The sequence below is a fragment of the Crinia signifera genome, chromosome 1, assembly GCF_055691185.1.
Source record: "Crinia signifera chromosome 1, ASM5569118v1, whole genome shotgun sequence".
NCBI lineage: Eukaryota > Metazoa > Chordata > Amphibia > Anura > Myobatrachidae > Crinia > Crinia signifera.
In genome coordinates, this window is record NC_139217.1 from 216,676,275 (window position 1) to 216,702,351 (window position 26,077).

General features: G+C 46.8%; 2 protein-coding genes across 4 annotated transcripts in view; one reads left to right on the top strand and one right to left on the bottom strand.

Annotated features, from left to right (window-relative positions):
* LOC146068787 (protein unc-13 homolog A-like) overlaps positions 1–26,077 on the top strand; it is an 802,795-nt gene that overhangs the window by 468,809 nt on the left and 307,909 nt on the right. The window lies entirely within an intron of this gene.
* LOC146027229 (uncharacterized) overlaps positions 1–26,077 on the bottom strand; it is a 152,774-nt gene that overhangs the window by 99,501 nt on the left and 27,196 nt on the right. The window lies entirely within an intron of this gene.

The window sequence follows — 26,077 nt, forward strand, 5'->3', positions numbered from 1 at the left end:
AATATTTGCGGACAACATGAAATTGAGTAAGGAAATTAACTCAGGAGAGGATGTAGATAAACTACAAAGCGACTTAATTAAACTGGAAAAGTGGAAAAGGTGGAAAATGCAGTATAATGTTGAAAAATTTAAAATAATTCATTATGGGAACAAAAATGAACAAGCTACTTATAGGCTAAATTGAGCTAATATAGGGAATTCTGCAGTGGATAAGGACTTAGGGGTCATCATACAGTAGTTAATAAATTGAGTAATAGTGCACAATTCTCAGGTGCAGCAGCAAAAGCAAACAGGATACTGGCATGCATTAACAGTGTAATGGATTCAAGAGATGCCAATGTGATAGTGCTTCTTTACAAGGCATTGGTGTGAGACCATACTTGGAATACTATGTTCAGTTCTGGGCACCGCACCTTAAAAAGGACATAAATGAATTGGAGCAGCTGCAGAGAAGGGCGACTAAACTAGTAAAAGGTCTCAAATCACTAGAATACAAAGAAAGGCTAACCAGGCTAAATAGGTTTTCACTGGAGAAACAGAGGTTAGGAGTGATATGATTAGTATGTTCAGATAAAGTATTGGAAATCATAAGAAACTGGGAGATGATTTGTTCAGTAACAGGCTTATACTTAGGACAAGCGGGCATGTACTGAGGCTCGAAGAAAATACATTCTGTACTGAATTAAGAAGAGGATTTGTCACCAATAGAGCAGTAAAAATCTGGAAATCATTGCCAGTGGGGATGGTTGCATACATCTTTTGGTATGTATGCCCTTTTATTAAGAGATCTAATAAAAGTACATTTTTAATTTCTTAAAACCGTCTCACCCTATTTGTCATTAAATGGGGGCGTGGCTTGGCCAAGCATGTGAGCGGTAGTACCCTCATAGAGCTCCTCATAAATCCGACAAAAAATCCTTATTCCTGTGCCTTACTAACTACCTGGACTCGTCTAACCCCCTATATACCTCAGCTGGAGCTTGTGGTGCTGTTTGAATCGTCCTACAGCTGACCCGGAGAGGCTTGGTGGTGGGGCCTGCTGGTCCAGCGTGAACGGACTCCGCCATCTTGGGGACCGGAGCGGACGGGGATCGGGCTCTCTGGGATTCTCCCCCCTCTCTGGAGGACAGCCTGGTGACCTGCGCCTCTCCCCTGCCGCTTACCTTGCCGCCCGCCTGAAGACCCGGCGCGCGGCTCCGACGCGCGCCCCATCCCCCTGCTCGGCTGCTCGTGCCTGGAGCAGGTGACTGGACGCGGGGATCTAGCGCCTCCCACACTGACATCCTTTGGAAGGCAGCAGTCCCCCTCAGCGGTCGGTGAGCTGGTGAGTCGGGCCTGTGCGCCCGGTCCGGTGCTTGGCGCCGGTCTAATTGATGGTGGAGGCGGGCGGCGCCATTTTTAATCATCCCTGCGGAGCCTGCCCTGATCAGCCCTGATCCCCTGGTCAGTACTGCGCAACAGAGACCTGCCCTTTATGCACATCCTCCTCTCACAAACTCTCCTCAGCCCCTACAGTGCCTTTGGTGCTATCTGAAATCTCTGTGAGACTCTGCCCTCCACTACACCCATTACTCTGCCCTCCATTACACTTGGTGTCTCCCTGATATTGCTTGTGTGACCCTCCACTATATTCAGCACTTGGTGGATGTACCGGTGCTGCAGTGCCCCTGCAGCCCTTGGATATTGCTTCTGCGACCCTGCTCTCCATTATACCCAGCAATTGCTGGGTGGGCATGTGCCTCAGTGACTCTGTGTCTCCCTGATATTGCCTCTGTGACTCTGCCCTCTACTTTACCCGGCACTGGGTGGGTGGGCTGGCGCTGCAGTGTCACTGCAACTCTCTGATATTGCCACTGTGACTCTGCCCTCCATTATACTCAGCACTTGGTTCATGAACCTATGCTCCAGTGGCTTTGTGACTCTCTGATATTGCTTTTGGGACTCTACCCACCGTTATACCCAGCGTTGAGTGAGGGACCCCATGCTGCAGTGGCTTTGCTACCCTCTGATTTCTGTGGCACCCCTGCCCCCCGCTACACCCAGCATTTGGTTGGGGGGCCCGGATTGGAGACTCCCTGCCGTTTCTTCCCCCTGCCATTAATACCTGGCCTGCTACCCCCTCTATGATATACAGCGGGGGCTGCTGTACCCACCACCCCGAGCCATGGGGAAAACCGGCACCACATCTGGAGAAATACCCCTGCGGCTCCCAATCCTCCTCAGCGCAGTCCTCCCAATCCTCAAACCCCCCTCCATCCCCTCAGACAGAGGAGGAGTCACCTACTGCTGAAAATCCCATTCAATCCACCCAACAGATCCTTTTAGCCATATCAGCATCTGAACAGAGTCATGGACAAAATTGGCCAGGTCCAATCCGATATCTCCCTCATCCGCCATGATATGCAAAAAGTCAGGGAGAGGGTGGGAGAGGCGGAGCACCGCATATCGGACCTGGAGGATGCAACTAACCCTCTCAAATCTGCGGTTGCTGATCTCACCTCACAGATTTCGGCTGTCAAAACCAAACTATCCGATATGGAGGGGCGTCTACGCCGTAACAATATCCGGTTTGTAGGTCTTCCTGAGAGAGCGGAGGGCTCCTCCCCTGAGAAATTCCTCGAGAGATGGCTTTTGGAGATGTTTACTTCTGAGGACTTCAGCCGACACTTCACCGTGGAGAGGGCTCATCGTTTACCTACCGGGGCTCCGCCACCGGGCGCACCCCCACGCACGTTCATCGCCCGCTTCCTGCACTACAAAGACAGAGATGCGGTGCTCCGACTGGCTCGTGAACGAGGCCCTCTTAAGTTTGACAAACAGGTGGTGGCAGCGTACCCAGATTTTGCAGCGGACATCCAGAAAACACGTGCCCAATTTCTCCAGGTCAAGAGGAAGCTCCGCGACCGTCAAGTCCAATATTCTATGCTCTTCCCAGAACGTCTGCGGGTTGTGGCGGATGGCAGCACCCACTTCTTCAATTCTCCTCAGGAGGCTGAGCAGTGGCTGGACCACAGGCCACAGCGGCCAAACTGACATTAATTTCGTGAGCATAACGGTTCTTATCCATGCTGTGGGCCATTTGTCTCTTTTGGTACATTTATTAATGTTTATTTATGCTTAAGGTCCAGGTAACGTTATCCTTCTTCTGCTATAATCTTTATCTCAGCACAGGATATCTATCTCTTAAAGGAGCTCAATGCAAGGAAATAGTTTTTTCTTTTATAGGTGACCACTGGTCTCTATACCCCTAGGTTAACATAGTTTACTTACTGGTTGAGTGGATTTAGTTTTAGCTGTTAATTGGGATCCAAAGTGTATCTAATGTTTGATAGGTATACCGGGAGGGTTAGGGAGTTGGGGATTTTCCTTTTGATGTTTTTACTATGTTTCTTTTTTTTTTTTTTTATAACATAATAATATGGAAACGATGCTCATAAGATGTGCTTATACTGACTACTATGACCATGACCCCAGGCGATGGAGACGCAATTCTGCTACTTTCACACTTGGTTGGGTGGTGCAGGGATGGACAGGGTCTGTTTGAAATTTGTGCTCCCATTACTACCCATTCTCTCCTACTCTCCAATGATCTGTCTTTCCTCCTTTGGCCTCACTGGCAACCATCTCTTACCCTTGCCTTCCCATATCCTTCTTTTGTCATGTCTCACTCACAGGGTGTAGCGGGGCTCCGCATACTTGGCTGGAATGTACGGGGTCTTAATGACCGGGTTAAGCGCTCCCTTGTCCTCTTCGAGATCAAAAGACACGGAGCTGACTTGGTGTGCCTCTCGGAAACGCACCTGTTTGGCACTAAGACACTGTCGCTTAAAAAACCCTGGGTGGGACATATGTTTCATTCCACCTTCGCTAATAATGCTAGAGGAGTAACAATACTGATTAAAAAACACATCAATTTCCACCTCACCCATCATCAAATTGACCAATATGGCCGTTATGTATTCCTTAGAGCCAGCGTTAACCACATCATTATGAATATTCTAGCTATTTACATTCATCCCCCCTATAATAACGATATCCTTAGGAAGGCTGTGATGTTTCTCGCCTCCTTCCCTTCAGCCCCTGTTGTTTGTATAGGGGACTTCAACAATATCCTTGATAAATCTCTTGACAGGTGGACAGGTGCTGGCAACCCCAGCCCTTCCCCACCTCCCTCCCCCACTCCGTTCGCCAAACTGATAAACGAACTTGATCTAATAGATGCCTGGAGACACAGAAATCCGAACCAGAGGCAATTCTCTTGCTTCTCGGCAAGTCACCAATCCTTGCTACCTAAAACTACATTAGTAGAATATCTGCAGAGAGGGATATCGGATCATTCCCCTGTGCTTATTACATTGGACCTGATGCCCTCTAGAGGTGCAAGCACCTGGAAGCTTAATCCCTTCTGGCTTACTCTACTGACAGACGGTGATGTGCTTCTTGGGGAGTGGTCGGATTTCCACGTGGACAATGCTTCGTGCACTAACCCTATTATTAGACACGAGACATTTAAAACTGTTATCCGGGGTTCCCTTATTAAAAGAATAGCTACTATCAAAAAAGCTGGTTGGGAGGAGGAGACTAAGTTAGAAAACCTGTGCTCTCAGAGCGAAAGTACATACCTGAGTTCTGGCCTCGTGGAAGACAAATTAAGGTGGGATGTGGCACGTAAATCATGGACTGACCACCTACTTGATAAGTCCAAGCGTAAACTTCTTTTTTCAGCGCACGCTAGGTACTCCCAATCAGATGTGGGTGGCAGCTATATGGCATACCTCGCCCGGGATGATAGATTATCCAGCTCCATTCAAAAATATGCGATTCACAGGGAGTGAACCATTTCACCACACCTGAGATTGCCCAAATTTTCCTATCCTTCTATTCCTCACTATATTCATCCCGGGCGACATACACTACTTACCAACTGGAGCAGTACCTCTCACGGGTCTATATACCTCCCCTCTCTCAGCAGTCAGTAGACCTTCTGGAGGCAGATATAACGACCTCTGAGATTGAGTCCGCTATTGCCTCCTTCCCAAATAAAAAAGCCCCTGGCAGCGATGGTATACCGATAGAGGTATATAAAAAGTATAAAGATTATTTTGTACCCTATCTTCTACAGTTATACGCTGATCTAGGAAAGGGTGGTGCTCTCCCCCCATCCATGGCGGAGGCCATTATTGTAGTAATCCCTAAACCTGGGAAGGACCCCACCCTCCCAGACTCTTACCGTCCCATATCACTCCTCTCGACAGACGTGAAAATACTGGCCAAAATTTTAGCTACTAGGCTTAATGTGGTGGTCACCTCAGTTATCCATGAGGACCAATCCGGCTTCATGCCGGGCCGATCCACCACTCGGAACTTTAGGAGGCTCTTCTGCCATTTGCAGGGGGGCATGGGCGCTGGGTCGGGGGCTGTGGTGGTTTCTCTTGATGCCGCCAAGGCCTTTGACTCAGTTGAGTGAGGCTATCTGTGGGAGGTTTTGCGTCGCTTCGCCTTTGGCCCCAACTTAATTACCTGGGTCCGCCTGCTATATTCCTCCCCCATGGCCCGTATATCGGTGAATAGGTTTGTGACCTCCGCGTTCCCACTTGGCAGGGGCACCAGGCAGGGCTGTCCACTGTCACCTGCCCTCTTTGCCCTTGCCATTGAACCTCTAGCCATTATGCTCCGCGACTCCCTGGTGGTTCGCGGTATCCCCTTGGGTGGATGGGAGGATGTGGTTGCTTTATATGCCGATGACACTCTTCTCTTTCTCAATGATGCTGAGGCTTCCTTGGAAGCAATGTTGCAGATAGTGGAGTCCTTTGGGTCCTTCTCTGGCCTGCTTATAAACTGGGGGAAGTCGAGTATTCTTCCTCTCTCGGGTAAAATTCCAGTTAGATTGACCTCCCCCTTCAGTGGGTCCTCAAATTTAAATACTTGGGAGTCTGGATCACCCCTAGGGTGTCTGACTTTGTACCCCTTAACATTGATGTAGTCACTGCGGAATTGAAGAATAAAATACACCAATGGAAAAAGCTCCCCCTAATCGTTATGGGCCGAATTAATCGTATTAAAATGACTATACTCCCCAAATACCTATACCTGCTGCAACACTTCCCGATATACATACCTAAATATATCTTCACGAGCATTAATACTCTTCTCTCGTCCTTCATTTGGGCAAATAGACCACCTAGAGTCGCCTTGAGGACTCTCATTAAACCCAGAGCTGATGGGGGACTGGGACTCCCGGACTTTCGAGCCTACTACCTAGCAGCCCATCTAATGCATCTATCAGACTGGATACTGGGTAGGTCTGGAACTACCTTTGAGTGCTCCTATGCCGAGTGTGTGGGGTCCCGTCCCTCCCCTGCAATTTCTTCTGTCCTTTCCTTTCACACCTACCCTTTCCCCTCTCTTCTGACAGGCACTACTGGTCTGGCGGCAAGCCCATAAAATTTGGGGTGGGATGGATGGGGAGACCCCTCTGTGGCACAATAAGGCATACCCTGAGTTTAAACAACTTTCCTTCGATTGTTTTTGGCTGGGGGTGGGTCTCATGTCCATTTCCCAGTTGTTTTTAGAGGGTACCATTAAAATATTCCAACAACTCTCGGGGGAATTTAAACTGTCGAATAGATCCTTCTATCGCTACTTGCAACTTAGACACGCCGCTCAAGCTCAGTTTACCAGCACTCCCCCCTTTACCTCTGACTCCCCTTCTTCAAAATCTGGCCACGACAAAGCAGGTCTCTACTATATATAAAAGCATTGTTAGTCAGGTTGACGCCAATAGTCTTAACCCCCTCAAATCCAAATGGAAAATCAACATTGGCACTCTGGATGGGGAGCAGTGGGCCGAGATCCTTGACTCGGTCAGATACGGGACCCCCTGCTTGAAATACCAACAAATTTCATTCTATGTACTCCACAGGGCCTATCGCTCTCCGGTATCTATGTTTCGAGCAGGCCTCAGAGTTGACGACGCTTGCCCTAGGTCTGCCTCGCCAGGCGCGGACTTCTGGCACATGCTCTGGTCCTGCCCGCCGGTGTTGGCCTTCTAGGAAGCGGTTTGGACTGATATAACTGTCACCGAACCATCTCTTCCCCCCATTGACCCCAGATACTGCATATTTGCTCTTGGCCTTGAGGAGGCCCAATCACCTCCAGTGTATAAATATGTTCTATGCCTGACCTCCTTGGCCAAGGTCCTCATTGCCAGAAAATGGTTTGATACCTCCTACCCAAATATATACCACTGGCGGGCTCTGGTCAACGAGGTTTCGGGACATGAGAGATTCACTTACAGGTCTAGGGGCTCACTTGCCCCCTATATAGCTAAGTGGAATAGATGGACCTCCTCGAGATTTGCCCTGTCCACTGATCCCCAGCAGGACCCAGCTGCACACTAGCTCACGCAACACGCGGATCCACTGCTTTCCTTCCTCTGGTCTGAGTAGCTCAACTCTCCATTTAGCCTACATCTTAAGCAAATAACCTGTTAGTAGTAATACACCCTTATTACATTTGATTGTATCCTATAATTTTTACTTGTGTTTTTTTTTTTTTCCTTCTGGGGGGGAGGGCGGGAGTTACCCTACATCAAGGGTATGGGGCTAAGTTTATAGGGGGAAAAGTAAATCAATAACTGGACAACTCATTTGCATAATGTGTGCAGTGCTAATGCCTACTCAAGCGAATATCAGCAACAAGGCAACAAGAGACTCAATCATGGACACTGCTGCAAAACTTTAGTTTATTAACCATTGCCTATTTCCTTGATGACTACATTTGTTCAATGCAATACTTACTGACTGTACAATTGTGCACTGATTAACCTTGTTGGATAAAAACAACTTAATTTAAAAAAAAAAAAAAGAGTGCACCAAAAAGCATTTTTGTCTTTTGTTTGCATCTATGCAAACACATCCCCCTGTATACTCAGTAGATAGACAATGTCTAGGTAGACACTGAAAAATGGTCGACATACCTTAGGTTGACACTGCCAAAAGAAGGTTGACATGAGCTTATGGTCGACATAGGCAAGGTCAACAGTTAAAAAGGTCTACATGCTTTTTCATGTTTTTTTTCCCTCCAAAAAAGCAGTTTTTTCATACTTTACTATCCAAGTGGGTATAGAGTGAGAATATAATAGTGTACTGAGTGCAGCAGAGTACCATGCCCAAAGCATGGCGAGCAAGGTGGTACATATATATATGGTGTACGTGTCTACGTACGATTACATAGACAATCTAGACCTAGTGACTGTCAACCTAGACATTGTATATGATCTATAGCGTGACCATATAAATGTTGGGCGTTCCATAAGCAATTATCATATTAATAAGGAATTTGGTACTTACCGATAATTCCCTTTCACTGAATCAACAGGGGACACTGCAGTCATCACATATGGGGATAGTATAGGTGTGTGTACTGGAGAAGTGGAACTTTAAGAAAACTTTACTGCTGTAGGCTCCTCCCTCCTCTATAACCACCCAGATCCCAGTCTTAGAAAAACTGTGTCCGAGAGGAGAAGGGAGACCGGGCCAACCCAGTAGGGAAAAGAGCTTAAAACATAAACAAGGTTAGTAGACATAGCACAACAATGCGAAAATGCTACTGTAAACAGGACATAAAACAACAACTATAGTCCCTATAAGAAAAAAGGAAGTATGCAACAAGCATATTTAACTACAAACAGAATGAGCATATCAGTCAAACCCATACAAACACTAACAAAAGGGTAGAAGAACCAGTGCTGGGTGGGTGTACAGTGTCCCCTGCTGATTCGGTGAAAGGGAATTATCGGTAAGTACCAAATTCCTTATTTCACCTACATGCAGCAGGGGCCGCCGCAGTCATCACATATGGGGATATATATACAAGCTTTTAAGCCCGGGTGGGAGAGCCCTGGGGCTCCTGCAACACTGCCCTGCTAAAAGCTGTAGATGAGCTGGTATCAAACCTATAGAAAAGTGCAAAGGTGTTTGACCCAGGCCAGGTGGCCGCCTTGCCCACTTGTGTTAAAGACGCGCCTCTAGCCATAGCCCAAGAGGTACTTACAGATTTCGTGGAGTGGGCCGACAAACCCGAGGGGACCCTTTTTTGTGCGTACAAATAGGCCTCTCTAATTGTTCAACAGATCCAGCAAGCTAGGGTCTGCTTGGATGCTCGCCAACCCTTTTCAGTGCATCATACAGCAAGAAAAGGCAATCAGACTTCCTGAGATGTTGTGTCCGCTGAACATACGTCTGTAAAGCCTGGACAGCCCTAGGTATACCTCTCCTCTTTAATAGTTCGGCTTCAACCGCCATGCCGTCTGGACGTCAGACTAGGCAAGTCGGGGTAAACAAATGGATCTTGTAGCAACAGATCTTCTCGTAGCGGGAGTCGTCAAGGGTCGTCTGCCAGAAGATCCTTGAGGTCGAAGTACCAAGGACGGCAAGGCCAGTCCGGGGCTATCAGAATGGCCTTCGCTGCCTCCCTCTTTATCCGTTTGAGTACTTTTTGTATTAACGGAATAGGTGGAAACAGGAGGACTAGGTGGTAGTCCCAAGGAATGGACAGGGCATCCACCGCAACCGCTGCAGGGTCCTGAGATCTGGCACAGTACTGTGGAAGCATGTGATTTAGCCTGGATGCCATGAGATCAATTTGTGGCGCCCCCCATCAGCTGATCAGTTGTTGAAAAACCTCTGGGTGAAGGTTCCATTCTCCCGGGTGAAGATCCTGCCTGCTGAGGTAATCCGCCTCCCAATTCTACACACCTGGGGATAAAGACGGCGGAAAAACTGAGTGTATAAGATTCGGCCCAATTCAGAATTGGGAGAGCTTCCCTCATGGCTGTCCTGCTCCTGGTTCCCCCCTGCCGATTTATGTATGATACAGCAGTGATGTTGTCTGACTGTATTCTTACTGCCTTGCCCATCAGGAGAGCATGGGCTTGAGCCAAGGTCAATCTGATCGCTCACAATTCCAGTATGTTGATTGGTAACCTGGCCTCTTGACTGGTCCAAAGTCCCTGGAAGGTGTATCCAAGAGACACCGCTCCCCAACCCCGAAGGCTGGCATCCGTGGTCACCATCGTCCATACTTGGGTCTGGAAACTGCGGCCTTGTGTCAGATTGGCGGTGTTGAGCCACCATTGAAGGGAGAGTCTCGCTTTCCTGGAGAAGACAATGGTCTTGTGAAGGTGAAGATGGGGCCCTAACCATTGTGCCAGGAGATTTCCTTAAAAAAGTCCTGGAATTAAATCTTCCGAAGGGCAGTGCCTCGAAGGAGGCCACCATCAATTCTAAGAGTTTTGTGCATAAGTGCACCGAAACTCTGCCAGGTAGAAGAACCTGTCGACTCTCTTCTGGAGAGCTGTGACCTTCGTCAGAGAAAGAAAGACCTTTTCCTGTACTACATTGAAAAGCAGACCTAGAAAAATGATTGTCTGCGTCGGTTGTAACTGGGATTTCTTGAAGTTAAGAACCCAACCATTCTGTGCAAGAAATTGGCATGTAATACGGGCATCCTCCTGGAGTTTTAGGGGGGAATGAGCTTTTAGGAGGTCGTCTAGGTAGGGTACTATTGTTATCCCCTGAATCCGAAGGGCTGATATCATGCAAGCCATAACCTTTGTAAAGGTTCTTGATGCTGATGACAGACCGAAAGGGAGTGTCCTGAACTGAAAGTGCTGGTGGCGAATTGCAAATCGTAGGAACCTCTGGTGGGGTTCCCAGATGGGGATGTGTAAGTAGGCATCCTTTATATCCAGCAACAGTAGATTCTCCCTTGGCTCTAAGCATGAAATGACCGATCTTATGGATTCCATCTTGAATCAGTGATACACTACATAGTCGTTTAGATGCTTCAAATTGAGGATTGGTCGTACCGATCCATCTGGTTTTGGTACCACGAAAAGATTGAAGTAATACTCCAGTCTTTCCTGGGCTTGGGGTACCGGTATAATAACCCTTGCCTGTAGGGATTTTTGGATAGATCCGTTTATGGCTAACTGTGCCTCTGCCGAAGAAGGGAGGCCTGTGGTGAAAAATCTGTTCGGGGGTGGTTGAACAAATTCTAGTTTGTAGCCATGTTCCACAATCTGAAGTACCCAATTTTCTCTGCAGTGAGACTTCCAATCTGTTTGGAAAAGAGAATCTGGCGCCCACCTTGGGGTCCCCCAAATGGACGGGAAGCCCGTCATGCCACAGGCTTGTCTGTACCCTTAGGTTCTGCTCTGCGGACTGAGGTGGCGATGGAAGCAGCAGCTCTAGCTCCTCTGCCTCTTCGTCCTCAAAAGGATGCAAATCCACCTCTGGAGCGTCCTCTAAAGGTTGCACCGCCTCAAAAGGCATGAAAGGATGGGGCTGTGTATTGGCGCTTAGGTGGAGGGGCCGATGAGGGAAGGAAAGTAGACTTCCCTCCAGTGGCTTGCGCAATGAGCTTATCTAGCTTTGGGCCGAACAGCATATCCCCATTGTAGGGTAATGCCTCAACTGCCTTCTTTATATAAGCTTTGGCCTGCCATGACCGTAGCCAAATAGTGCGTCTGGCTAAGACAGCTGATGCGGAAACCTTTGCACCTAATTCTGCTATATCTGCAGCCGCCTCACCAGTATATAGCGCTGCATTCTTCAGGTATAGGGCCAGTTGGAGCAGTTCCGACCGAGGTCTGCCGCCTTGTAAACCAAGAGCCAGCTCATTTACCCATTTTTCCATGGCCTTGCTCACCCAGGCCGAAGCCAAAGCCGGCCTGATTAAAACCCCTGAGGTAATGTAAAACTACTTTACCGTAGTTTCCAGTCGACGGTCAGGAGCCTCCTTCAACATCACTGCGGCCGGGAGCGTAGTGTGTTTCGACAAGCGTGACAGCGATAAATCAGCAGGAGGGGGGTTTTCCCATTTTTCTCTATACTCTGCTGAGAGAGGGTACAACAATTTTATGCGCCTGGACAACTGGAATTTCTTGTTTGGCGTTTTCCACACGGCCACTAAAGGTTTATCCAGCTCTGTTGAGTCAGGAAAAGTAACCTGGTGTTTCTGTGTGCCATGGACATAGGGGTAGGAGTATCCTCCTCTACCAAATTAAGTGTCGTTCTGAATGCCTGTATAAGGCCGTCCACCCAAGGGTCCTCTTCACTTAAAACCTCCTCCTGTAAGGGTTCAGGATCATCCAACGCAGGCATATCTGCGTCATCATTAGAGTCGTTCCCAGACTCCTGTAGGAGACAAATGGGTGACCCGACCCGTTTTTGAGGAGCCGGAGGTGAAGGGCCCGCTACTGAGTTGGACAGGGAATCTACTGACTGAATAAGGGTTCTTGCCCAGGTTGGCTCAGTATTGGTTATAAGAGAGAGATTAGTTTGAAAACGTTCTCTATCTTTGCGAGAAGCAGCTAACTCTGCAGCTAAGCCTGCTAATACATTTTGTAGTAAGGCCCCAGGTGCCTCAGGCTGAGAAGCCTGAGGTTGAGACTCTACTTCCTGTGTCTGATCTGCAGTATAGCAAGATTCACACAGGGAAACACCCTTAATATGCTGGGTGTACTGTTCCTTGCATTTCTTGCAAGTGAACACTTTTAAAGCAGCCTTAAGGTCCATACACACTGGGTGACTATGCCCAGCATGCAGGGAAAACCGCTCAGTGCATACACACTGAGAGGCTTTCCCCATGCCCGGTGCCGACGGAGGGGGGAGGACAGCTTTGCATAGCGCATAGCCGTCCTGAAAGCCGCTCATCTGCTGGTATAACCAGCAGATGAACGGCTTTCCCGGTGATGATGCAGGTGCACGCAGCAACGCTCACCTCTCATCGCCGGGCCATACACACTGGGCGGCTTTGAGCTGAAAGCCTCTCAAACTGGGTGTTGGGCCTTTAGAAATAGATTTGCCTGCCATAATGCTAGTGAGAGAGGATATTAGTAACACAGAAAATACACAGGCACACTGAAGAAAAAGCCCTTATGCACCCCAGAGACTTTTACCAGAGTCTGGGCTATGATAGGGAGGGGGAGCCTTACAAACCCCCCTAAATCAGAGGGCACAAACCCCTCACAGAACGTACAGACCTTCCCAGCAGAATGTGAGGGAGCCCTGGACTGCAGTGTCTGCGGCAATGCTGTGCTATCACTGGGTCCCCAGGTATAAAGCAAGTGGGACTTGTGTAGTGGCGCCGTTAGTGGAGAGGAGACAGGAAAAGGGCGCCAGATGTGAAGTCGTCCAAGCCCCACCCTCTCCCTCCGGCGCACTTGTGAAGGAGAGCGGAGCGCTGTATACTGCCTCCGCTCTGTGTAATAGGTCGCGGCTGTCAGGTCCTGCTATATATATATATATATATATATATATATATATATATATAATAAATCTCCACTGCTGGTCGGCACTCGTTTCAATGGGCCAAATCCAGGTGCACTCTGCACCTGGATTTGGCCCATTACATACAGGTCCAAAGAAAGAGGCACTCCGGTAGTGATGATCATCTTTTGTATCTATAGGGCGCCTGGCAACGGTCTCAGCAGGGAAGAGGATGTCCGGAGGATGGGTGGAACGCAAGCCAGCGACGGGTGGAACGCATGAACGCTCCCCGTTGGCTGACAGCGCATCCCACCGTATGTTCCTGGATGACGACTTCCGGCGAGTCGGACGCCGGCGCGCGATACGAAGGGGCGGCTGCTGCTCAGGATAAGGTATTTATTTGGGGGATTGTTGTAATGTTGGTTGTTGCTGTTCTGCCTTGAGGAAGGGGCTTTCATCCCCGAAAGCGCTTGGCGCTATCAATACAACCGCTTTTGAATATCACTACCGGAGTGCCTCTTTCTTTGGACCAGTATATATATAATGACGGTGCGCCAGCCTGTCTTCGGCCACTCCCAAGCAAAGCGCCGCTTACCTTCAGCTTGCGGCTCCCGCTGCTGTACCTCCTGGAATAGTGGTAGGTTTTTAGTGCTGCACTCTGTCTAAGGGCAGTATTCAATGAGAAAAATTCTCTGTGCATGGCGAGAGATTTTTTCTCTCGCCATGCACTCGCCCTGTTCCGGAGGGTTCGCTGCCACTCCTGTTCCCACTATTCAATGTGGTTAAGACTCGCCGTCACTCGCGGCGAGTCTTAACCCCTGCAGCTGACGAGCGTCCGCGGCAGGGAGCTGGAAGACGGTGGCAGCCAGGGAGATTAAAGTCTCCCTGGCTGCCCCAGAACATATGTGGAGGGGAGGAGGGCTCCCCGGGACCCAGGCAGCACAAGCTGCCCCCCCCCTATAGCCAGCGGGGGACACAGTATTCACTGCACCCGATCTTGCATATGTAATGATCGGGTGCAGTGAATATATGAATATCTAATGAGCAGCTCGAGAGCTCTGGCCCCCTGCTCTGTGTAAAAAAAAAAAAAAAAGTATATATTTTTTAATTAAATATATATTCATGTGCTATAAGCACATGAATAAAAATAACATGCCCCTTCACAGAAAAAAAAATCCTGATTTTTTTACACCAAAATTAAAAAAAAAAACTTTTAGTTTAAAAGTTCACATTCCAGTTCTCCATGAAAAGATGGAGAATTGCTACACGGAGAGACACGGCGAAAATCACTTCAAAAGACCGCGAAAATATCACATTGAATAGGGTGGTTCACTTTTGGAGAGAAAAATGCTCCTTCCAACGCGAAAATAGCACAAACTTGCCATAAAACACGGCGAATTTTTCTCATTGAATACTGCCCTAAATGTTATATTGTGTGGGATCTGGTGTTAATAATACAATGGTTAATTGTACTTGTGGATTTGAAAAAACATATAAAAACATAAATCTGCATATATCTTGCATACGAGTGAATAACTTCTGATAACCTGCGTAGCTAGCAGCGATTGCACAGTCTAAATATCCCAAATGTTCATGAGGAATATTTGTAAATTGTCTCCAATGCGCATACAATCCCCAATGTTTCACATTGGAGACAATTTACAAATATTCCTCATGAACATTTGGGATATTTATTTTTTTCATGTTTTTTCAAATCCACAAGTAAAGTGTGTTTTGCAATTAACCATTTTTATTATTAACACCAGATCCCACACAATATAACATTTAGGCAGAACGCAGCACTAAAAACCTACTACTATTGAGCAACCTAAAAGTCATCCTTCAGTGCAGCTGCTAGCCGCTAAGATTCAGTGCCCTGATAGCAAATCAATTTATCTGTACTCCTGGAGTAGTGGACTTGCCTTGGACCCATAACGCGAACTGCGGGCAGTTGCGGCGGGTTCCTGGTGCGGTGCCACAAGTGGCCGGGTGCATGGAAAGCGCACTGCGGGCAGTGGTGGCCAGCTCCCCTCCAGGGTCCCACTGAGCAGGCAGACCCTGCTGGGGAGTCTGCCTGTTGTTGGAAAAAGTAAAAATCAAAAACAGCCACTTTTTCTAAGACTGGGGTCTGGGTGGGGATAGAGGAGGGAGGAGCCTGCAGCAGTAAAGTTTTCTTAAAGTGCCACTCCTCCAGTACACCTACTCTATCCCCCATATGTGATGGCTGCAGTGGCCCCTGCATGTAGGTGAAATTAAGGATGAAAACCTTTCGTCCATCAAGTTCAACCTATTTGACTTGTAACTACAGACTTGAGTAAGTCACATCTATGTGATTCCCTTAGTGGCCAAAAATGTATCCAGTTTTCCCTGTAATATGATTGGTAACAGGGTGACACACTGCGACAGATCAAAAGTAGAAGTGTCCTTTATCTTTAGCTCCAATTACAGATAACCTTGCACTCTCATTTGGCGGTTGCAACTAATATACCGACATACTGTACTTCACTGCAGTGCCCAAAGCCTGCCGAGCTTGTAAGCGAAAGCAAGTATTGGGGTAGTAGACTCCCTGAGAATATCTGGTGTGGCACCATATTAAGGTAGGAGACTCCCTGAGAATATCTAGTGTGTTACATAGTTACATACAGTAGTAGTTAAGGCTGAAAAAAGACTTGCGTCCATTCAGTTCAACCTTGGTTTGTTAGCTTAAGTCTTGTTTTATGCAGTGAAAACTGATATTTTATTTTAAAGACAGATTATTATTCTTATTTGTACCCCTAGATGTTTTTAACCAATAAATGTTTGTCCAACCTTATTTTAAACGTATTTATTGTGTCTGACGACACCACCTCACCAGGAAGAGAGTTCCATAGTTTGGTTGCCCTGACCGTGAATTTTTTTTTCCTTCTAAGGTAACTATATCTTTTTTCTTCTAATCTAAACTCGTGCCCACGTGTCCTTCCTTGTGGTAAAAAGGGCGCTTGACAGTTCCGTATATTGGCCCCTGATATATTTGTACATGTTAAGCATGTCCCCCCCTTAAAATCTCTTCTCTAGCGTAAACAATCCCAATTTGTTCAATCTGTCCTTGCAGCTTAAATTCTCCATTCCCTTTATTAGCTTTATTGCTCTTCTTTGGATTCTTTCCAGTTCTATAGAGTGTCCTTTTTATAGTGAGGGGCCCAGAATTGTACTCCAAATTCAAGATGTGGTCTAACCAATGCTTTGTGCAGTGGCATAATTACTTTTGAGTCCCTAGTTTCCATACCCCTTTTTATACATGCTAGTATTCGGTTTGCCTTGTATGTTGCTATAGGACATTGAGCACTGCACCCCAATTTGTTATTTATTTGGACTCCTAGATCCTTTTCAAGTTCTGAATTACCCAATTCCTCCCCGCTAAGGTTATAACTAGCATATTGGTTATATCTCCCAAGGTGCATAACCTTGCATTTATCCACATTGAACCTCATTTTCCACTTGTTCGCCCATTCATCTAGTTTATTAAGATCGTTCTGTAGTGCGGAGACATCCTCGGTTGATCTAATTACTCTGCTCCCGTTTGTGTTGTCAGCAAAGATGGAAACTTTTCTGAGTATTCCCACCCCAATATCGTTAATAAATATGTTAAATAAAATGGGCACTAGTACTGACCCTTGAGGTACTCCACTTAGTACTGTTATCATATTTGATACTGCTCCATTCACAACCACTCTCTGTTCTCTATTACACAGCCAGTTCCCTACCCATCTACAAATTCTTACCCCTAGTCCCAGTTCCTCCATTTTGTTTATCAACCTCTTGTGTATCACTGTATCAAAGGCCTTAGCAAAATCTAAGAAGACCACGTCTACAGCATTTCCATTATCAAGATTTTTGCTGACATCCTCATAGAAACCTAGTAAATTTGTTTGGCATGAAAGATTTTTCACAAACCCATGTTGGTTGATACTAATTAAACTATTAAGATCTAAAAAAAATTCCTGGATACCATCCCGTAAAAATCCCTCAAATAATTTACCCACTATTGAGGTTAAGCTCACAGGTCTTGTATTAGCTGGGTCATCCCTTTTTCCTTTTTTGAATTTTGGCACTACCTCAGCTAATCTCCAGTCTTTTAGTACCTTACCCAATTTAAGTGAGTTTTCAAGTGTGGTTCCATAGATACATTGCATACAAACAGCAGATGCACAGGAGTTGCCCTCTGCATGAGTGTAATTTCAGCATCTCGATGCAATTCTTTCCATAATCCTGTACGACCTGTCTTTTATGGTTATACTGACTTTTCCGTACTGTGACATCAGTTCTGACTATTTTCAGTGTTTATTGAGCGATACATTGTGTACGAATCCCACTAATAACTCTCGTGCTATGGCATATTATTAGTTTCTATGGTATCGCGATTTAAATAATTTTTTGCCTCGTATGCAATTGATTCAATTTATTACTATATCCGCCAATTGTTGTTGTTTTTTGATGCATGCACCAACTGATTTATTTGCTAATTATATTTGGTATATATCTTCTGCCCTTTCTCAGTTACTTTTACTGAATGCTGGGTGCACCACCAACCCATAACTACACAATTATTTCTGCAGGTAGTTTTTTATGTTGGTTCTATACAATTTACTTTCTCTGATTATGTTCCTCATGGAGAAAAAGTTGGTTTACACTGAAGTAGTTTTGGACCTGTTGATAATATGGAGAGATCCTGAAGATGCTTTGGGAAGCAAAACAAGTTAGGTAGTGTAGTCAAATTTACATACAAAATTAGCAGTATCAATATCCAATTTTTGGATAAGAATATAGCAGTAATAGACCTCGGTTTTAAAGACATCTCTGTATGTGAGAAGTTTATCTGATCACCTGTCCTTGTGTATGGCCCAACATAGAACTGAAATCTGACAGGCCATCAAAGTAGGGTTTATCAAGTTGGCCAGTTACTCGCCATTGTCTTCAAGCAAAACAATGTAGCCAGCATTCAAGCAGTTATAATAGATCAAGTCTCGGTTAAATTAAGTTGATGCGATAGAGCTAAACAATTATTCCAAAAAGAGAGTAGGTGGATCTACACTCCAAATATACTCACACCTAAAAGGTCTGAATAACTTCCTTTGTTAACAGTGTTTTCCTAAAGGATGGCCTGCCTTGATCTGAAAGATCCTGGCACCTAATGGGTCTGTCATAAATGTCTCCTATACATTATAATTCACCCTTTATTGATTCATAATCACATCTATTTCTTTCACATTTTCATTCATTGATGCATAGTAATGTATTATGCCTTCACAATTAAGTTGGGCATTTTCTCGTAAATGAAACATCTGAGTAGAGCATATTTACTGTCACCTGTTACTTTCCACTATACTGGTTCGCGTAGGACTCTAGGTGGGTACTACACATACAGTTCACCTTGACTCCCTCACCTTGAAGTAGCACCATGCCCACCTGATCTAAATGGTCCAACCAGTCTGGTCCCTGGTATCCAGGCTGCACTTTGGAACTAAAGGCACAATTAAGTTAAGTACTGAAAATTTGTAAAATAGGCTAGTCTTGGGGATGGATTTGGGGCGCGGCTCCCCTTGTGTTGGCGCAGCTGGGTTTCCTTTCCATAATATTTACAATATTTGGCACTATTTATTTATTTTTCCACTAATTATACTTTCTAGCATTTTCACTTAACTGACACTTTTTAACCCCTGCTATTGCTTCTTTCTTATTAACCCATTAATACCTTAGTTTTTTTCACTTGTGTGCTGTGCTGGGGTGACTGGCTTTTTTGGGGTGCTGTGCCCCAGGTTAAGACTTAGTATTATGGACCCACCAGAAAATATACGAGGTCACAGATGCGGTTGGTGGGCTAGTATTTCTTGGCCAACAAAAATTCCAAGAACCTCAATATGCTCAATATGAGATAGCAGAGTTTAATATTATGGAGTGTGCATGTCCTTCTTTGTAGAACTAGCATGATAGCACCTCATGATACATGTACATTAATAGGGTGTGCATTAATAGGGTGTGCATTTCAAGATTCCACACCCCCAATATACCCCAGAAAGTATCTGATTTTCGATGAGAAAGGCCACCCTGCATTCCGGATCCCGCTCCATACTGCAACCGTAAAAAAAGGGATTTTTTTAAGAACTTACCATTCGAATCCCTTTCTCTGATATGGTCCTGGTGACACAGCTCAACATTGGGATGTAGGAGGGTCTGTAGGAGCCATGCACCTATCCTAAAGCTTTTGGAGGTAGGCTCCTCCCTTCTGCATCCCAGACTCCTCAGTTCAATCTTTCAAAGCCACTGGAATACATTAACTCAGTACAAACGCCTGCACATATTATATGCACAATTTCAAAAATAACTTTTAAACCATATATAACATGAAACATCATGAACACTGGCATACTTACTGAGCGTAAGGGAGGGATCGCTGTGTCACCAGGACCATATCAGAGAAAGGGATTCGAACGGTAAGTTCTTACAAAAATCCCTTTTTCTCTTTCAATGGTCCTGGGACGTTCCAGAGCCGGTCCTTTGGGTGGGTACGCTCAGGTCTGCAGCTCTCATCACTGCTCACCCGAATGATGCGTCCTCCGACGCAAACTCATGGAACCTATAGAATTTGGCAAAAGTGTGAACAGATGACCAAGTGGCGGCCCTGCAAACCTGCTCAGCTGTGGCCCCATGTCGAACCGACCCAAGAGGTGGCGACCGACCTGGTGGTATGCGCATTAATCCTGGCCGGCACAGGCCTACCAACCTTAGTATATGCAAAGGCAATGACAGGACGCAACCACCTAGCAATGGTCTGCTTGTGCACATCATACAAGACTAGCAAAGTGTCAGTCTTCCTGACACCCTTCACCCTGTCCACATAAAAGCACAATTCCTCAATTTGTCCCTTTTTCTTGAACCCTCTGTGGTTTGAAACACAGGCAGAACTATCTCCTGATTCAGATGAAAAGCAGAGACTACTTTTGGCAAAAATTGGGTTACTGTTCGAAGAACAGCCCTGTCATCATGAAAAATAAGAAAAGGAGACTTGCATGACAACACTCCCAACTCTGATACTCTCTTTGCTAACGCAACAGCCAACAAAAATACAAGCTTCCATGTAAGGAACTTAAGGTCAGCCGACCTCAGCAGCTCAAAGAGCGCCTTTTGAAGACACTCCAGTACCAGCGATAAATCCCATGGAGCCACTGGTTGCTTGTAGGGAGGTTTCAATCGTGAAACCCCTTGCATGAAAGTTTGCACCTCCGGTAGCAAAGCTATCCTTTTCTGGAAATAAATCGAAAAGGCCGATATCTGTACCTTGAGTGCTTGCAGGCTTAACCCAGACGAAAAACCATCCTGCAAAAACTCCAACAATTTTGAAAGTCAAAACCGCTTCTGCCTTTCATACCACCTAATATAGGTCTTCCAGACCCTATAATAGTTTGCTGAAGACACTGACTTCCTAGCTTTTACCATGGTGTTAACCGCAGCCTCCGAGAAACCCTTGTTCTTCAAGATGGCGGTTTCAATAGCCAAGCCGTCAAATGTAGCCGAGCTGAATCCATGTGTAAGAATGGCCCTTGGTTTAACAGATCTGACCTCAGAGGTAGACGCCACGAGTCCACAGACAATCTCTGAAGCCTCGAGTACCAGGACCTCCTTGGCCAATCCGGGGCTACTAGAATCACTGGAATTCCTTGGGACTGGATTCTTTTCAATACTCTCGCCAGCATTGGAAACGGCGGAAAGGCATAAAGCAGATTCCCCTCCCAGGGAATAGTCATTGCATCCACTGCTTCGGCCAGTGGATCTCTTGTCCTGGCATAGAACCTGGGCACCTGATGATTTAAACTCGATGCCATCAGGTCCACCTCCGGAGTTCCACACTTCAGTGTAATCTGATGAAACACCTGTGGGTTCAGGCTCCATTCCCCTTCTAGCAGCTCCTCCCTGCTCAGGAAATCGGCCTCGATATTCTCCACCCCCGGGATGAATATCGCTGACAACGCTGGAACATTCTGTTCCGCCCACAAGAAGATCCGGGAAACCTCCCACATGGCCAGCTTGCTGCGTGTGCCTCCCTGATGATTCAGGTACACCACAGCCGTGGCGTTGTCGGTCTGAATCCTTAAAGGAAGACCCTGCAATCTTTCTCCTGCCAGAGATATCCCTTTCCACACAGCCCGCAGTTCCAGGATATTGATAGGTAAGGCAGACTCCTCCGAGGTCCATAAGCCCTGGAGGCGCAGGTCCAAAACCACTGCCCCCCAGCCCCTGAGACTGGCGTCGGTAGTGACTACCAGCCAGTCCCAGGACTGCAGAGACCGACCCCACTGAAGGGAATCCACCTCCATCCACCAATGCAGGGAAGACCGTGTCTCTTTAGACAACACTATGTGCTCTGACTTCATGGTCTGAGTATTCCCTGACCAAGATGTCAGGATGTTCCACTGGAACACTCGAGAGTGGAACATGGCGAACTTTAGCGTCTCGAAAGTCGCCACCATTTTCCCCAACAAACCGATGGGCTCTGAGACGCCAGGATCTCCCGCACCAAGGAGGCCAGGTCCCTGGCCTTTGTCTCTGGTAGGAATACCCCATGTAGATGGGTATCCAGGACAACTCCCAGGAAATGGAGTCTCTGTGACGGCACCAACTGAGACTTTTGTAAATTTAAAAGCCAACGGTGAGCCTGCAAAAACCTGATGGCTTCTGCCAAGTGACTCTGCAACTTTTCCGCTGACTCTGCTTTGAACAGCAGGTCGTCCAAATACGGAATCACAGTGATTCCCCTCAGTCGGAGGGCCGCCGCCATTACTGACATTATTTTAGTGAATATCCTTGGTGCTGTGGCCAGATCAAAGGGCAACACCTGGAATTGCAAAAGCAGGTCTCCTATCACAAACCATTATCATTATCCGCATCAAAGGCTTTAAGCCAAAGCACTCTCCTGGCATTGACGGACACTGTGGAAACTCTGGAAGCCATTTTGAGAGCTTCCTCCTCAGCCTCAAGCACATACTCCGCAGCTGCTTTAAGCTTCTCAGCAAGCAGCAACACACATGGATCAGCATGTAAAATTGTCCACAGGTCATTGGCCCACACAATCATGGCCTTAGAAACCCAGGCTGTTGCTATAAGAGGGCGTAAAGTGTAGCCTACCCCCTCAAATATTGCCTTGATGTTACCTTCCAGCTTCTTGTCTACGGGGTCCTTAAAGGCTGCCCCCCCCTGGACAGGTAGCACCGTGGCTTTAGAAAGCCGTGCCACAGAAGCATCTACCACCGGAACTTTTTCCCAGAGGTCTGCAAGAGCCTCAGGCATGGGGTATAGACTTAAAAATCTCTTAGGCATCTGCAGCCTTTTATCTGGCGTTTTCCAAGCCCTTTCCAATAAATCCTGTAAACCTTCATCCGCAGGAAAGGTAACAGTTTCCATACGCTGCCTTTTAAAAACACCTTTTGCAGGAGTTTTATCCTCCACAGACAAGTTCAAAGCCTGTTTAACAGCAGTAATCAAATCCTCCACCCCTGAGGCCGAGGAATCCTCAGAGTCATCACCCTGATCCCAGGGGATGTCTGTGTACTCTCCCTCCTCTTCAGCAACAAGCAATGGCACTGAATAAGACCTTTTAGGGGTCCCCACAGTATCACCATCAAATTTGTCTAACAAATCATTAAACCTGCTGATCCCCTTAGCAGTATCCTGCATGACCTGTAAGAAGCCAGGATCTGCCTGGGTCAGAGGCAAGGAGCCAGAGGACTGCTGAGATGATGACATAGGTCTCAGGGAAGCTACCAACACATCACTCTGCCTGTCCAGCAATTGCACTAAGGCATTAACAGACCTGCCCAGGGCACTGGCCCACGCAGGTTCCGATTGCTCTACCCTCTGGGGTTCACTCCCCATGGGTCTCACAGCAGCGCAAGTAATACACAAGCCCCCCTTGGCCATCTGCTCAGGGACAAAATTCAGTGTACAAACACTGCAGGCGCTCAATGCATTAAGGGCTTCCCCAAAGCCACAGACTGTTGCTCAGACATGATGTAAAATTAACACAGTCACAGTGCAAAATGTACAGGCGTTTTATACAGAGCCAATGTACTCAGTCACTTATCTGTCTGAAGCGTTCACAGTGGGGAAAACGATGCCCAGGAAATTAAATCACTCTGCCAGGATCTGTCAGCCAGCTCAGCTCCGCTGCAAGCGTTCCGAATGGCGCCAAAACAAGTGAGGGAAGAGACCAAGTCCCTGCTGCTGCGGGGTCCGTGGCTTTTGGCGCCAACCGCCCCCAGACAGCCGCTCCCACTGCAGGATCTCCAAGTTCCAGTGTCTCCCCCTCTGCTGGGGACCACTTGGAACATGCCTGTAACACACTGCTGTCCTCTCATATAGGAGCTCAGTGTGTAAGCTCCGCAGAAAATGGCCGCCGCCATCACGGAGCGCCTGTCCCCCATGATCCCCACCTTGCGTGAAGCCGGTTTCAAAGCGCTACGGAGCCCAGGCAGCTTCTTAATAGAAGCTGTAAGCGCTGCACAGGGAGACCAGACAGTGTCTCCCCCGTGCACAGTGAGCTGACAGGACACGCTTCTGTCAGCTCCTGCTGCGCTGTCAGTGTGAGGATTCAGTAAGAATCCTCACACTGTGCCTACCTAGCTAGTGTAAAAGTTAATAAAATAAAAAACTCCTAACTAACTCTAATCCTTCGGCTGCTCCAGCAGCCCTTTAGAATAGCACCCACTCCAGTGGGCACCTAACACGAACTGAGGAGTCTGGGATGCAGAAGGTAGGAGCCTACCCTCCAAAAGCTTTAGGATAGGTGCCTGGCTCCTACATCCCAATGTTGAGCTGTGTCACCAGGACCATTGAAAGAGAAATGTTGTGTTTGTATTGCTGAAGTGTGAGTGATTTGCAAAGTGAAGCACTTGCATCCTGGCTGCGTAGCCTAGTTACAAAGCCAATCTTAAAAAGCCTAGGAAATCATAAACCCTAAAGAGAATTTATGGTTACAGTATAAAGCGTCAACAGTGTCTAGGTAAACAAAGACAAAAGCTGAAACAAGGAAAAGGTAGACAGAAAAAATAGGATTTTAATACCTACCGGTAAATCCTTTTCTCTGAGTTCTTATGGGATACAGGGAAGTCGTTCATAACGATGGGGAAAAGAGGATATCCGAATGAGACAGGCACATATAAAACTTTATACTTGGTGTACTGGCTCCTCCCCTCTGCTACCCTCCCTCTAGTCAGTTAATAGAAACTGTGCCGAAGGAGAAGAACAATATGAGAGGAATATGTGTAATATTTAACGTGGTGAGATTCATCCAGCACACCCAACATACTTTCAACATACATAGACCACTGTAGCGACCACAGAACATGGGAAATCTCAGGGCCTTAGAACATGTCAACCATGACAACCTTTGTAACTGTGTTCCAACTGGAACCACTTAATAAGAAAAATCACCTAACTGACAACATACACTCGTGAACAGTTGAGGTACACGATGTAAACAGTAAGGTTACCTTGGTAACCTACACCCTTATGCCCGCAAGGAACAAAAGGTAGCAGGAGGACCCAGTATTGGTCCACCTCTCACCATAGTGAGTAAGGCAGAACTCCGCACAGAGGCGGGGGCTCTGTATCCCATAAGAACTCAGAGAAAAGGATTTACCGGTAGGTATTAAAATCCTATTTTCTCTTACATTCTTATGGGATACAGGGAAGTCATTCATAACGATGGGGATATACCAAAGACATCAGAACGGGCGGGATTGTGCGGAGACTGTCACAGCACCGCTTGCCCAAACTGAGTATCTTCAGAGGCCAAAGCATCAAATTTGTAAAACTTGACAAAAGTGTGTTGGCCTGACCATGTAGCGGCTCTACACAATTGTAAGGCCGACACTCCTCGGGCAGCCGCCCAGGAAGTCCCCACTGAACGAGTTGAGTGGGCTTTCACCCCAGCAGGCATAGGAAGCTTCGCTACCACATAAGCCTGTTTAATGGTTGCACAGATCCAGCGTGCAATAGACTGCTTAGAAGCAGGACGCCCAATCTTTTGGGCATCATAAAGGACAAAAAGTCCATCAGTCTTGCAAATTCTTGCTGTTCTCCTGATGTATACACGGAGAATCCTTACCACATCCAAAGATGTCGGCACCTCAGAATGAGGCCCACTAGCAGGAACCACAATTGGCTGGTTCTCATGGAACACAGACACTACTTTGCAAAGAAAACGCGGGTTTGTGCGTAATTCTGCCCTGTCTTCATAGAAGATCAAATATGGGCTCTTGCATGTTAACGCCCCTAGCTCCGAGACCCGCCTAGCCGAAGCTAGGGCTAGTAAGACCACCGTCTTCCATGTCAGATATTTTAACTCAATTTCCTCCAATGGCTCAAACCAGGAGGATTTTAGGAACGTCAGAACGACATCCAAGTCCCATGGTGGAGTAGGGGCCACAAAAGGAGGCTGTATATGCAATACTCATTGCAGAAATGTCTGCACTTCAGGTATATTAGCCAGCTTCTTTTGAAAAAAGACAGATAATGCAGATACCTGCACCTTCAAGGAGCCTAAACGTAGGCCCAGATCCAAACCAGATTGAAGAAATCTGAGAAATCTTTCAAGTTTAAACTCTGAGTAAACTTTTCCTGTTCACACCATCCCACATATCTCTTCCAGATATGGTGGTAATGTGCAGCCGTTACTGGTTTCCCTGCACTTGTCATAGTTCTGATGACTGATGTGTGAAATCCCTTTTGTGTCAGGATCTGCCGCTCAACTTCCAGGCCATCAAACGAAG